Source organism: Rhyacophila brunnea, unplaced genomic scaffold, assembly GCF_057557595.1.
Source record: "Rhyacophila brunnea isolate RB1 unplaced genomic scaffold, BYU_Rbru_1.0 scaffold_17, whole genome shotgun sequence".
Taxonomy (NCBI): domain Eukaryota; kingdom Metazoa; phylum Arthropoda; class Insecta; order Trichoptera; family Rhyacophilidae; genus Rhyacophila; species Rhyacophila brunnea.
This window is the reverse complement of record NW_028232827.1, coordinates 7,422,404-7,435,864: the sequence shown is the minus strand read 5'-3', so window position 1 is coordinate 7,435,864 and position 13,461 is coordinate 7,422,404.

Here is a 13,461-nt window from a genome sequence, read left to right as displayed (position 1 = left end):
TTGAATTTTTTTCATATTCAGTATTTTACTGATACAATAAATTTACTTAATGTAAAATAATATAATATTTTACTTGTTAATAAAAGATATTTCACTAAAAAAAACACATGCAGTGAAATAGCTATTTTACAAAAAAAATGTAGAATTTGCACTTAAAAAAATTACAGCTTCGATAGTAGAACTTGGTGTATGTTTGGAATTTGACAAATAATATAGACAATGCGCAATGGTAGGTAGGCGCAGTCGTAAAAGCTTAACCCGTTTCATAAATTAGACAGTCTTCAGATCTCAAGGACCATACAAATAATACACTCAAAGCTCATACACAAAAGGTTTGGATCACAGAACAGATAATAAATAGAATACCGATAGGCTATATTCAATACGCCGCATCTTGATGCAGGGTTTTGAATGTGTGAATGTCCTACGAAAATGAAGCACGCATTGTGCACGTGCAATAGTATGTGTAATACACCAACATTAAATGAGCGTGAATGTATAAACCGAGAGCAGTTTTCAGTATTCGATATAAAACGTATTCTTGACACGTGTGTAAGTTTAACCCGGATTCTTCCTTACTCGAGTCGGTTACCTGCCATCGCCTTACCCGTTATGTATTTCAGTTCCCATTATTTCTGAGTTCCCTGGTTTGTATTATACCAAGCCTTTTTGCATGTATCAGTAGGGGGTTCGATAGAATTGAATACTGTATATACCTATTATATAGATATATGTGTATATTAATTATAAATTTGAGACAGATGCTTACATAACGTCACACTCTACGTCTCGTTAGTGCGTAGCATTCTTGAATATGGGTCGATTATCTGGTATCTGTATGAGGTTTCCAATAAGCTTATTTTAGAACGCGTCCAGGAGAAATTTCTTCGATGTCTTTATTTTAATACATATAACTATTTTCTTTTCGATAATTCGTCAAATGATTATTTTCCGAATACCTTTCTACAGGGCATGCTTACTTTTTACTATCTGGAATCTCGTAGGTCTCTTCTGCTCTTGAAACATTTTTGCCTGTTATCGCGAGGGATGGTTTCCAATCCTGGTGTCGTAAAAAATATGAATTTACATACGTCTGTCAATTACATACGTGGTTGCAGCCATGATTTATTCTGGATTGGAACCGTTTCCTTGTGTCAAGCTTATCAGGCACCATTAGCGAGGGGTACAAGACTAGTCAATGCGCTCCCATTTTCAGTGACATGCTATGTATTTTGTATACGAAATTTTATTTTTCTATATAAAATTGTACTTATTATTATTATTATTATATATAATTTATTCTCTTATTCTCTCTTGTGAGGGTAATATTTTTTATTATAATGTAAATCTCATGTTGTGAATGTCTTGAATTTAGATTTGTTATGTATACTTACAATGTTTTGTTTTCTTAAATTTAATAAATCAATAATAAATATTATATCTCTGTTGGTATTTTTTTCCCTTTAAAAGGTCTTTATATTATTTAAATTTATATATTATTATCTTAAGAAGGTAGGTTTTAAATAATCGCCTAGTATGGAGTTTTCACTACTAGTAGGTCTTTTCTATATCCAGAAAATATGCCTACTTGACTCCGAGCTAGGTGAAAATCACTATTTCATAGATGGTAAATGTGAATGTGTAGAAATTAGGGTACATATTATTATACCAGCTCGCTGATATTATGAGAGTTGACGTAAAAGCTCCTACTGTCGATCAGTAGAACAGGTGCACAAGGGCATATAATGTTTCAATACCACACAGATGTCCCAAATTGCAACCCCTTTCCCCCACTTAATTAGGTATCTTGGTAGGTGGAATGTCTACTATCAAAACCTCGATAGTAAATGCGGTGTGTCTACAAAATAATGCATACATAAAGAATCCCCACAACCGGATAAATCCACCAGCTCTTTCTATATAAATACCAGATGACTCCATTTCCTAAGCGTTGTGGACATGGTGTATTTCAAGTTTGGCACTCTATTCAAAAAGTGTAGTTTTCCTCGAGAAACGTTACTTGAACAGTCAACTTTTCGTAGATTCAGCGCATCCATATTTTCTGCCCTTTTTTATACCACTGGACCAATAATATTACATTACAACTAAAAAAAAGTGTTTCAAAATTGTGCCATTTAACAATAATCAATTCATATTTTACCACGTTAGCTCGTATTCTTGTTTGTCCGGTAAAGATTTTTTCTTGTTTGTCCAAGATTTTTAACTAACTTCCCGACTAGCTAGACATTTGAAACTTTTAGAATATATCAGAACACGACGACAATGCATTCTTTTAATACTTTTGGCCATCTTTAAGCAGAATTGAATTCATTTTCTCTGTTAAAGTAATATTTACTACTCACTATTATTGGTTGCTAAATGGGTCCTAGCAACTAAATTATTAATATATACGTGCGTTACTATGAAAATCAATATGAAATGTCAAAATGACATTTCTATATTCTATAATATGTATTCAGTATTTCTATCAAGTACGATAAAAAGTCTTTATTAATACATAGAAATGTCAAGTTTATATGATTCAACAGGAAATTTAAAAACGTGGTATATAAAAAGTTCTTTTTATCTTGTAATTATTTTGTTTTGTATCACTGAAATACTTACTTATATACTATTTTGTATAAGTACAATATATTTTATTTTAGTACAGAAGCAATAAAGCTTCATCCGACAGATACCTTCATATTTTCCAATACTTATTTCTAAGTTAGGATTTTCAAAATACATAGTACCTTCGAAATAATAACAAATATCTGATGAAAATGTTCGGATTACGACTGGAAAATAATATTATTTCGTTGTTGTTATAACGTACCGAGAGTATTTTCTAGTAAAAAACTATGGATCAACATCGTCTATGTATGATCCTTGTATGATAAGATTTTGAAAATAAAATATTCGTTAAAGTTAAAATATATTTTTGATTTTATAAACCCGTCTGAAAAAAACTATTCTAGATAGTAAATAATAGATAAAAAGGAACATATCTGACATTCATTTTACAATAAATTAAGTATTTAATTAGATAAAAGAGTACTGTATTCCTAAATTTGATTTATAACTCGTTAAACAAAAAAAATAGTAGTTTTAATTATTGAAAATTATTAGTAATTACTAGTGTTCATCACGTGGAGATCACCATTAATTATTGTAATTTTTCGTTATTTAAAATTGGTGTGACATCCAACTTCTAAGCTTCATTTTATATTGATACATATTTATTTGATTATTAAATTACAGAACTGTCTTTAATGGTCGTTTACTGTATGCTCTTGTACACTGTATTACATTTTGAAGGTGTTAACTATATATTAATTTAGTTAACATGACGTGAATTTAGTATATATTAGTTTTACGTAATTTCCGGACAAACACAGTATGCGCGTAACGACTATTCAATTGAGAGATTAATTGGCAACTGCTTGATTGAAAGGTTTGACATCGACTCATCATTATAATATCAAATACAATGTATTGTGGTAAGTTCGAGTGACAATTACTTAATTATCGTCTGAGATCGTTAGTTATCGTTAGTTAGGCCCGTTTCAGACGGAACACCGGTGTCGCGCTTGATATAATATTGGAGGCCTTTGTATTCGAATAAAGGGGCCTTTATATTTATAAACGCCCCAGAGCTAATGAGTTAACGCGTGTCCGGTACACTTTTCTGTCGGCAGCTACATTCTCAAGCCGCCGATGCACTTGTTTTTATTACCGCAGCCAGTTTTATGTTCTAATTTATAACGCGAAATTATGCATTGACTCATTAGCTCTGGGGCGTTTATAAACATAATACAATGGCCCCTTTATTCGATTACAAAGGCCTCCTATATTATATACGAGCGAGACACCGGTGTCCCATATGAAACGGGCCTTACGGCATTATAGTATCTGCTTCTTTTTCAGCCTCTCTTTGCATGCATCAGTCGCGTAACCACAGTGTAGGCATTGTAATAAGGTTGATGAAAATGATATCGTTTCTCGTAATCCAAGTGTCCACTCGTGAATTATCAAATTCTGTCCAAACTGTGTAAAACTGTGAAAGTTTACATTAAACAGAACAATTTTGTTAAGTTTCTAGTACATTAATCTAGTTTGATAATAATTAGTTTGCGACTACGAGTATTATGCTTATCTGCTCACATAAATTGTACATAAAGATAATCAAACCTCCACTTTTACGATTTTAATGAAAAAATATTATACACATCTATTCAATTCATTAAAATATTGAAGTAAAAGTTAACGACTTCGCTAAATTTAGTCTAAATTAGTCGAAGTGAGATTATTTAGTACCTACGAAAAACATATTTTCAAATAGACTTTCATTTTTTCCATATTTTCTTGGATTAAAAAGTGTCCAAGTTTACGAATAAATTTTAGTAAAAGGTCTGCATTAGATATTTTACTAGTTAGCTAAGTAAAATAAATGAAATGATAAAAACTTTTCAAAAAAATAAATATTGTATAGTGTAGACATGGAACGGGGCGCCATGTCTTGGTCAAGAGGTTAGGGTAGGGTGTGTTCCAATAAACAACGGTAGTCTAATCATAACCAGAATAAGGCAAACATAGAAGTTTAAGCATGGTCTCTACAAGGGATGGGGACTGACAGGACTCTAACCTGGGAGCCCGGGCTCAGGAGGTGCCTGGCGTAGTGGGTCAACCAGATAAGTGAGATAAATTCACATCACAATTCAATAATTCAATTGGATATATTATACAATACAAAAAGTCGCTAAAAATATTATAAATACTCTAAATTTTACCTCGTACACCATTTGGAAATCGTTACTGTAGAGCGCCATACTGCCTTTAATCTTAGTGATGTGGCTACCTGAGTGGTGCTCAGGGTGTAAGGGCCATGAGTCTAAGTGACAAGTAGGTATCAACATGCTAACAAGACAGGTTCGAGAGGCTGTTTGATTTTATGGTGGAGCGGGAATATCTCATCATAACTAGGGAATCCAATCCCGAGCCAAAATTCTGATCCCGGGATTGGCATTTTTTTCCATTGTTTTATAAAAAAATTATATTTACAAATAACATTGATAAAATCGATCAAAAATAAATCTAGTATAATTCATTCTATTTAAGGCATTTATTGTTAATATTGTATACGTTCAATCTTGGAAATACACAAGTTTAACGGAGTAAATAATATTGTAATTTAAATAATAAAGTGAATTTAATAAGAGATTGCTGTTTCTGATAGTAAAAATTTAATGAATGTATTAGCGAGATTTAAAATAGTAAAGCAAATAATCATGGCGTACTTATGGCCTTTCCGCTTCATAAATCTAATTAGTCAGACATATATGAAACTGCCGTAAAACGTATGATATCATGGTGGAATTACTTTGTTAAAAGTGCGAAGCATTGTTTTTTCCAATCTTTCCATTTTTAATAATCTATGTGAAAAAATAAAATGAATCGGCAACCTACACATGGGTATAAATCAAACTTCATTCAAACTCAGTTTATTTCTAATGTAGTTATTTTTTATTAAAAGTATTTTTTCTGTTATATTTTCGCTTTTATTTTATTTTCCATAAAAATTGATAAAAAATCAATCCCGATATCCCGGGATTATGTTAATCAATCCCAGGATTCATAGGTATCGAAAATAGCTCGGGATCCCGGGATTGGAATCCCTAGTCGTGTTGCACTTGATTTGATTGGTTCATAATATACACTCAGTTGATAGTGTCAACGATTATAAGCAAAGTTCCTAACAATTCATGAAATTTGGACAAGTAACGTGTTGCTGTTTGTACCTATATTTTCATATGGTATTATTTTTGTTTTAATTATTATTATTGTGGTTTTATTCATTTTATTATACAAACGTCAAATTTGTGTTGTTATGTCAAACAGAAGACAGGACACGCTGGCGTGGTCATTCGTGGAAGCTCAATATTAAATGACGCGATTGTGCCTAAAATAGGAATTATTCTAATTCGCTCACGACTCCACGGAACGACTCCAAAGTAACTTTTGACGATCGGGCCAGACGGTTTCCCCGAGAATCTGCCAATGTAATTTGATTTTTGATTCATTTAATAAAACGAAAATTTTAAAAATACTTATTCCACTTTTAATAAATAAATTTGGATTGGTTTCGTCTACCTTAGAGGGACATTTTCAACTGAATAATATTTATAAAACAGGTATTTACCAAAAAAATTCAAAAGGCGACACAAATAATCTACCAATACATTGCATTATCCGTCAAATAATACTTTGTCGATGACAATTAAATTAAAATTAATGAGATTGAATATTACATACACCATTAAGACACTACACAAAATATTTAAAAATTATTAATATAACACAAAAAACAAAATACGAAGCAATAAGCACTTACAATATCATTTCAATATATTATCATCAAACAAATATTTATGATTAGCTTATTATCTTTAAAAAACACTAAAAAATTGATTTCTAATTCATTTATAAACGTTACAATAAAAAATAAACAATATTACCACTTGACGAACAAATGAAAATAAATACGAATATAAACGAAAATATGATGATTGATTTAATACACAAAAACCGATAGTTAATAATAACGCAATTTGATAAGCATTTCATGCAGTGACGTCCCGTGGGGGTAAGCAGATTGGGCGTCGCTTGGGGACGGAAGTTACTCGAAGGGCGGAAAATCGAGGAGAATCATTTGATGTATTATACTTAATAACATAGCCAAAATTATTTTGTTTACATGTTGTACCTAAAATTAATAATAGCATAGTAAAAATGGTGTAAAAATAATAAATCTGTGTATTGCTAAATGGTACAAACCAATAATGTATCAGAATATCAACCACATATAACCTCAGAATTTGGGTATATTTATTCTCTTTTTATATTATTTAATTTTGTATGTTTTAGTGGTATATATTTTGTTATACAACACATTTATTAGATATTGGAGTCATGAAAGGATGATAAAAAATCTAATATATAAAAATCAATATTTGTTTGTTTGTTTGTTTGTTCGTATTTTATGCGCTCCCATACCGTTCATCCGATTGCGATAAAACTTTGTCAACTTATTGCTTGCACTTTCGCGAAGGTTATAGTCTATATTTTATATATAAAAATGAATGCCTGTCTGTCTGTCTATCTGTCCCGTATGCTTTCCTATACCATTCATCCGATTGCGATGAAACTTTTATCAGTTGTTGTGCGCACACCTGCGAAGGTTTCTAAATTAGTATCATATAAAATACAAAGTTTGGTGTTTGTTTGTTTCATCCAATTTTGAATTTTTTTACTACATAATATTAATACTATTAATAACGTTTGCATATTTTGGATTCGATTTAAATTTAGTGTTCTTTTGTTTGACCTTTACTCCTATTAGAATTACTTTCATATTGCCATATTGTATTAGGTACACAGATATTTTAATATTAAAAAGATAATTACTTATTATTATTTTTTAAATAATTAAGATAAATGTATCCACGAAGCGACCCTGTGCGAAGAAGGGTACTTCAGCTTGTACTGTATAAAAAATGGGGCGGCATTTTGGCACTGCCTAGGGGCGGCATCTTGTCTAGGGACGTCACTGATTTCATGTATAACCTACTAGTTTAAATTATCGTTATTAGATAGGAGTATCGTAGCAAAATTGGTAAACGCACAGATTGGCGCTACACCAATGGTTATACGGGTTCAAATCCCGTCGAGGTTCGTATTTTTTTCAAATATGATTTTTTATAGTGGGTGTAGGTATATCTGAAGTGTTTTCAAGTTTTATATGTACAATCTATAAAGTTATGTTAAAGCAATAAGACAATCCCCCCACCATGAATTGACAGTTAACACAATAAAAGAAAAAAAAATGGAATTTGAGCTTTATACTCTTCTTAGGGATGAGTGCATCTTGGAACTTGATATAAATGCTCTACGTAGGTAATTTTTACGAGCCAAGCTAAAGTTTACATACAGTATAATATTATGTGTATAATAAGTGCTTAATGTTACCATTAAGCTCACAGAGTATGTAAGAATTTTCTTTGGTTGGGACATGCGTATTATTAGTCTCATTAATCTGATAAATTGGACTTATATTTTTACTTTAAATAAAGTAATGCTCGGCGAAAACTTTGAATATAACAGACATTAACTTGGATTAATCGTGCAAATTTGGCAAACGACAGAATGTCGTGGAAAACAACAATAACACCTTGCCACCTAAAGAAGTGATGTTTAACCTTTTTTGGTTGAATAATGTAATATTGTGGGGAACCCAACTGGAAAGTCGAAAATATTAACTTTACAGTACGGTACTTTTAGCCGGCTCGCACATCAGAAATCGCCTCGTATGCAACGTGTTGAATACGTCAATGTGAGACGTCATTATTATTCACAAATTACACGTTGGTCATTCGCCGGTCAACGCATCCGAATATCTATACCAAGGAACTCAGAAATAATGGGCACTAAAATACACAACGGGTAAGGCGATAGCAGGTAACCGACTCGAGTAAGGATGAATCCGGGTTAAACTTACACATGTGTCTAGAATACGTTTAACGTCGAATACTGAAAACTGCTCTCGGTTTATGCATTTACGCTCATTTGATGTTGGTGTATTACACACACTATTGCACGTGCATAATGCGTGCTTCATTTTCGTAGGACACTCACACATTCAAAAGCCTGCTTCAGCATGTGGCGTATTGAATATAGCCTATTGGTATTCTATTTATTATCTGTTCTGTGATCTATACGTTTAGAGAGGGTACATGCGATTGTCGCTAAGTAGATGTGCGCGGTCTTTATTTATGCAACATCGGATCAACGTTCCTAGGAGGTTTGATTTATGGCTATGCGGCAGACGAGGCGAGTTTAGATATGAGAGCCGGCTTAAGTGTTGAACAGTCTCATCGTGTTCATACGTGAAAAATGTGCATTGCGCGAGAGAGGCTAAATTTGGCATCAGCCAAAGAACCTGTCATGACATCATTGTTTATAAAATAGTTGGAATTAATCATATTATACCAATTATGATATATATATATATCTATAAATGTATATAATATATATATATATATATAATATGATTATGATATATATAAATGCGTTTAGAAAATAGTGTTACTGATACTAAATAAAAGTATCGTCTGATCATGTTGAAAATATAAGTAGACTTAATTTTAACATCTAGTCAACTAGTCAACTCTACTAACAACTAAAAAGGACGAAATTCACAAAGCGAAACATTATTTAACAAAGCACAATAGTCATTGCAAAAGCGCGAGGAGATGTCAAAATATTTTAGATCTGTCAAATAAAGTATAATGTATAACATTATAGTGCTTGTACACGTGCATGGATTTACTGGCATCAATGCATCTATTCTATACACAAGACTGCTATCGAGGGTAGTTTATCATGTGTTTGTACTGAGGTATTATAATGGTTAGAATAAATTAGCCGTGTAAACAGTCAAAACTCTATATCTCGCTCTAAAAGTTAGCACGGTGAAGAGAGGTGCTGTTAAAACAAACCACATATTGTAACAATAACAACTAACTTATTGTAAAAATTATAATAGCTCAATACAAAAATATGAAAAACTACCCTCGATAGCCGCCGATAGCAGTCTTGTGTATAGAATAGATGCGCAAAAGTGTCTAAATTAAACCATCGCGATAATAATATTGTTTACATGCCAAAGTGCCTACTCTTTCGCCAATCTCACTCTTCAAGCTTAAGCGAGACGCGTTGTGGTCATTGTATGGTGCTGTTTGATAGGTTGTGAAAATTGGTAAATGTCAAAATGCTCTACCACAAATCGTTATACTGCGCAGGCGCAGACACCCCACAAGTTCTAACTATCACGTGAAAATTCAGAAACAGCTGAACTTTTTGATCTATGCATGCAATCTTGCAACTTGCACGATAATACGTACTGTCAGGAGTAAATCTATGCACGTGTAAACGGGCTATTACTGCAAAAATTGTAGTTTTAATATGACGGCATCAATAAATAATATAGAATAAAATAAACATAGGAGATTACGAATTAATAATTATCACCTAAATTTTAATTTTCTCAATTGACATTATTTTACTAATTATTGTAAAAAATAACGTGCCCGACAAGAAACTATGAATACATAAAAAAAAATTCAGTTTCAAATTGTTATTTTCTGCATTTCTTGGTTGATACGATTTAAAAAAAATCGCACAATCGATACATACCTATTATTTGTCGTAATAGTTAAGTATAAAGCAAATTTTAATCTATTTTGTAGTAAATATTATTTTGTTAGCTATTTCAACCGCCCTCGTAAAATAAACAATTGGCCAATATGAAAGGTGCTGACCTGTTTCAGTTATTTTTAAAGGTTAGATTTCATTAAAAATATGTCAATCTGACTCTATTAGATATTAAATTTGGCCTTAACAGACACGGATCTAGTCTTTGCGAAAGTTAATTTAAACGGGTGGATAAAATTAAAACGATTTATTTTAATATTAATGCAAAGACGTTACGGGGGCAAGTAAATTAAATTTCCATTGATGTTTGATATTATTTTCGGTGTAACAGGCAATAAATTATCACCGTTTTATTAGAACGAAGCTACGGGATTTTAATTAAATTTTAAATTACACCGAAAACTGAAATTGTGTATATTACAAGAGATTCTTATTGTTTAATATGGTTGTTAACGGAAAAATTTATGTTGTAGAAAAATAGTTATTTCGTAAATATTTTCCACCATTTAGCTAGAAACAGGTGCTATTTTTGTAAAGATCACGTAAACGGTTCTCAAGGGCATTTAAAAGAGTTTAATTTCAACTAGGTTCTAAAAAAAAGATTAGGCAGGAAGTCTGGTCCGATACCCTTATTTTAAACATCTTAAGCGTGCCCTGAGCTATATTACTTTGATACTATATAACATATTATATATTATTATATCGTCATCTTAATACAGATAAGGTAACACGATTTTTGCTATTTTAGAAAATATTACTGAAAAAACATATAAATTCTAATATATTTAAGTTTTCTAATATTCTATTTGAGTCATTTTTTTTGCGACCCGGGTTTCGCCTTTCGGCATCTTTCAAGAAAACAACATAAATATATAATATATCATCGCCCCAAAAGCAAAAAGGCACTTGTGCATAAATTGAGTTTTGAGAAAAACGCATTTTAAGTGTTTTTGGAGTTAAAAAAAATCTTGGAGAGATTATTACTTAACATTTTGAAATCAAATTTGGAACACATATGACCTAATTACTCAAGATTGAAATGCAATTTTAATTTTTTTTATAATTTGTCAATTTTTGATTTTTAAGAGGTTTTAAGTCACACGTTACCTTTTTCCTATATGCATTTATGAATAGCTTTATATTCATCTTTTGATTTGCGAGCGTTCACTTTGCGCTCATTGTGATCTTTTAAAATATTTATTTGTTCCTCTTTGTCCGCTGCCAACATGTTTTTAAAATTTTTACAATTTTTCCAAGTGCCCCTTTTCTGCAACGAAATTATTTTTTTTTGTACGAAGGCCCTTACTCACTTTTAAATAATTACACTTGTTACCTTTTTCCTATATTATTTTTGTAAACATTGCACATAGTTCCTAAAATCGTGTACATGTTACCCTTTTCCTATACATTAAAATGAAGATCAGTTTACAAATACACAAATAACCTTTATTTTCTTTGCTCAATTGTGCTTTACAAATGCCGTTTTGCCCATAATGTAGAGAAAAAAATTACGCAGAAAACTTTATTCATAACTCAAAACCGTCAAAATTGCACATGTGCCCTTTTGGCTTTTGGGGTGACGATATTATTATTTGGGGATTGATGAGGTTGGAGGAGATAAAGTCGTTGTTGCTTGTAGGTTTCAGGGGAAGTTTATTTATCGATACAATGCAATAAATACAATAATACAGATGACAGCGTGAGGTTATAATGGATGTACTGATGAGATCGATGTGACCGAGGGACTGGAATCGAGTGGAATGATGCTTGACTATGTCGAGTGACGGACTCGTGACGATAGTAGTGCATCGGGTGACGGACTCGATGAGTGAGTAAGGATTCATAGATTGTCCTTATTATTTGTATACAAGTGCAGTCCATATATTACAAGAGATATTCTCTCAATTAACAAATCATAATAGTCCTACAACATTAATATTTATGTTTTGACAACAAAACATACATAAAATGTGTCATCCATGTACTACTGGGTGGTATGATTGCTACACATATATATATATTAAAAACACCCTACGGGAGGCTGGAAACGTGCATGAGAGATTGGACTTTTAATGCTGAGAAAGTAACATGAAATACACATATGTTGTACACTATACTATTTATGTAATTACAACTACTACTATAAAATCAATAGTTTTTATTTTATTGTTTTATCAAGTAACAGGAGAACCAATTCAATACAGTTAAAATATGCACTGTACCTACTATGTATGAACTTTAAATTATCAACAACTTAAAAAAACGAAGCTATCCAGATGTAGTAATAAGGTGTCGATTTATATTTTATTTTTTTACTGTTGTAGCTTTAAATCGTACGTATGTACGTATCCACTGCTATTTTCATTATAACCTTGTACTTACTGCAAAAGCTTGTACCTACGTACTGAAAAAGCTCACTGTACTTTGGCAAAAAAGCTTTATCGTTATTTTAAGAAAACGTGCGTTGTTTGATTTGAGATAATGTCATTGGTACAATGACGCCTTTAAAAAGCATTTACAGATAACAATACACTCTTTTCTTTTCTTTCATCATCTCTTCAAAGTATGATACTTATACCTATACTCAGTTAGGTATTATTTTAAATTAGGCAATTATTTTTTTTTATATATTATTTTTTTACTGTTTTTAGACACAAACTTGTACAAGCAATCGGTGAATAATAATTGTAGCAATTTATTGAATGAATATACAAATAAATGAACAGTTTAAAAATATAGTAATATTACTAATCAAAATGGTAAATTACTAAATTATCCGTGAGCATTAATGCAATTCGACATATTGTGAGCAATATGACGTTCATAGCATGACATGCGCATCTATTTTATACACAAGACTGCTATCGGCCGCTATCGGCGGCTATCGAGAGTTCTTTATCATATTTATGTATTGAGGTATTATAATTGCTACAATAAGTTAGTTGTAATTGTTACAATAAGTGCTATGTTTCAACAGCACCTCTCTTGGCTGTGTTAACTTTCAGAGCGAAATAGACAGTTTTGACAGTTTCGACGGCTAACTTATTGTAACAATTAGAATAATATTTATCACTTTCGCGATCGATATGTATAGAATAGACCCACAGGAATAGGAAATTATAGGATATAGTAATAATAGTTTGACATATATGTTAAAAGTGCAGTGATAGGATATAGGCATTACAATAATTC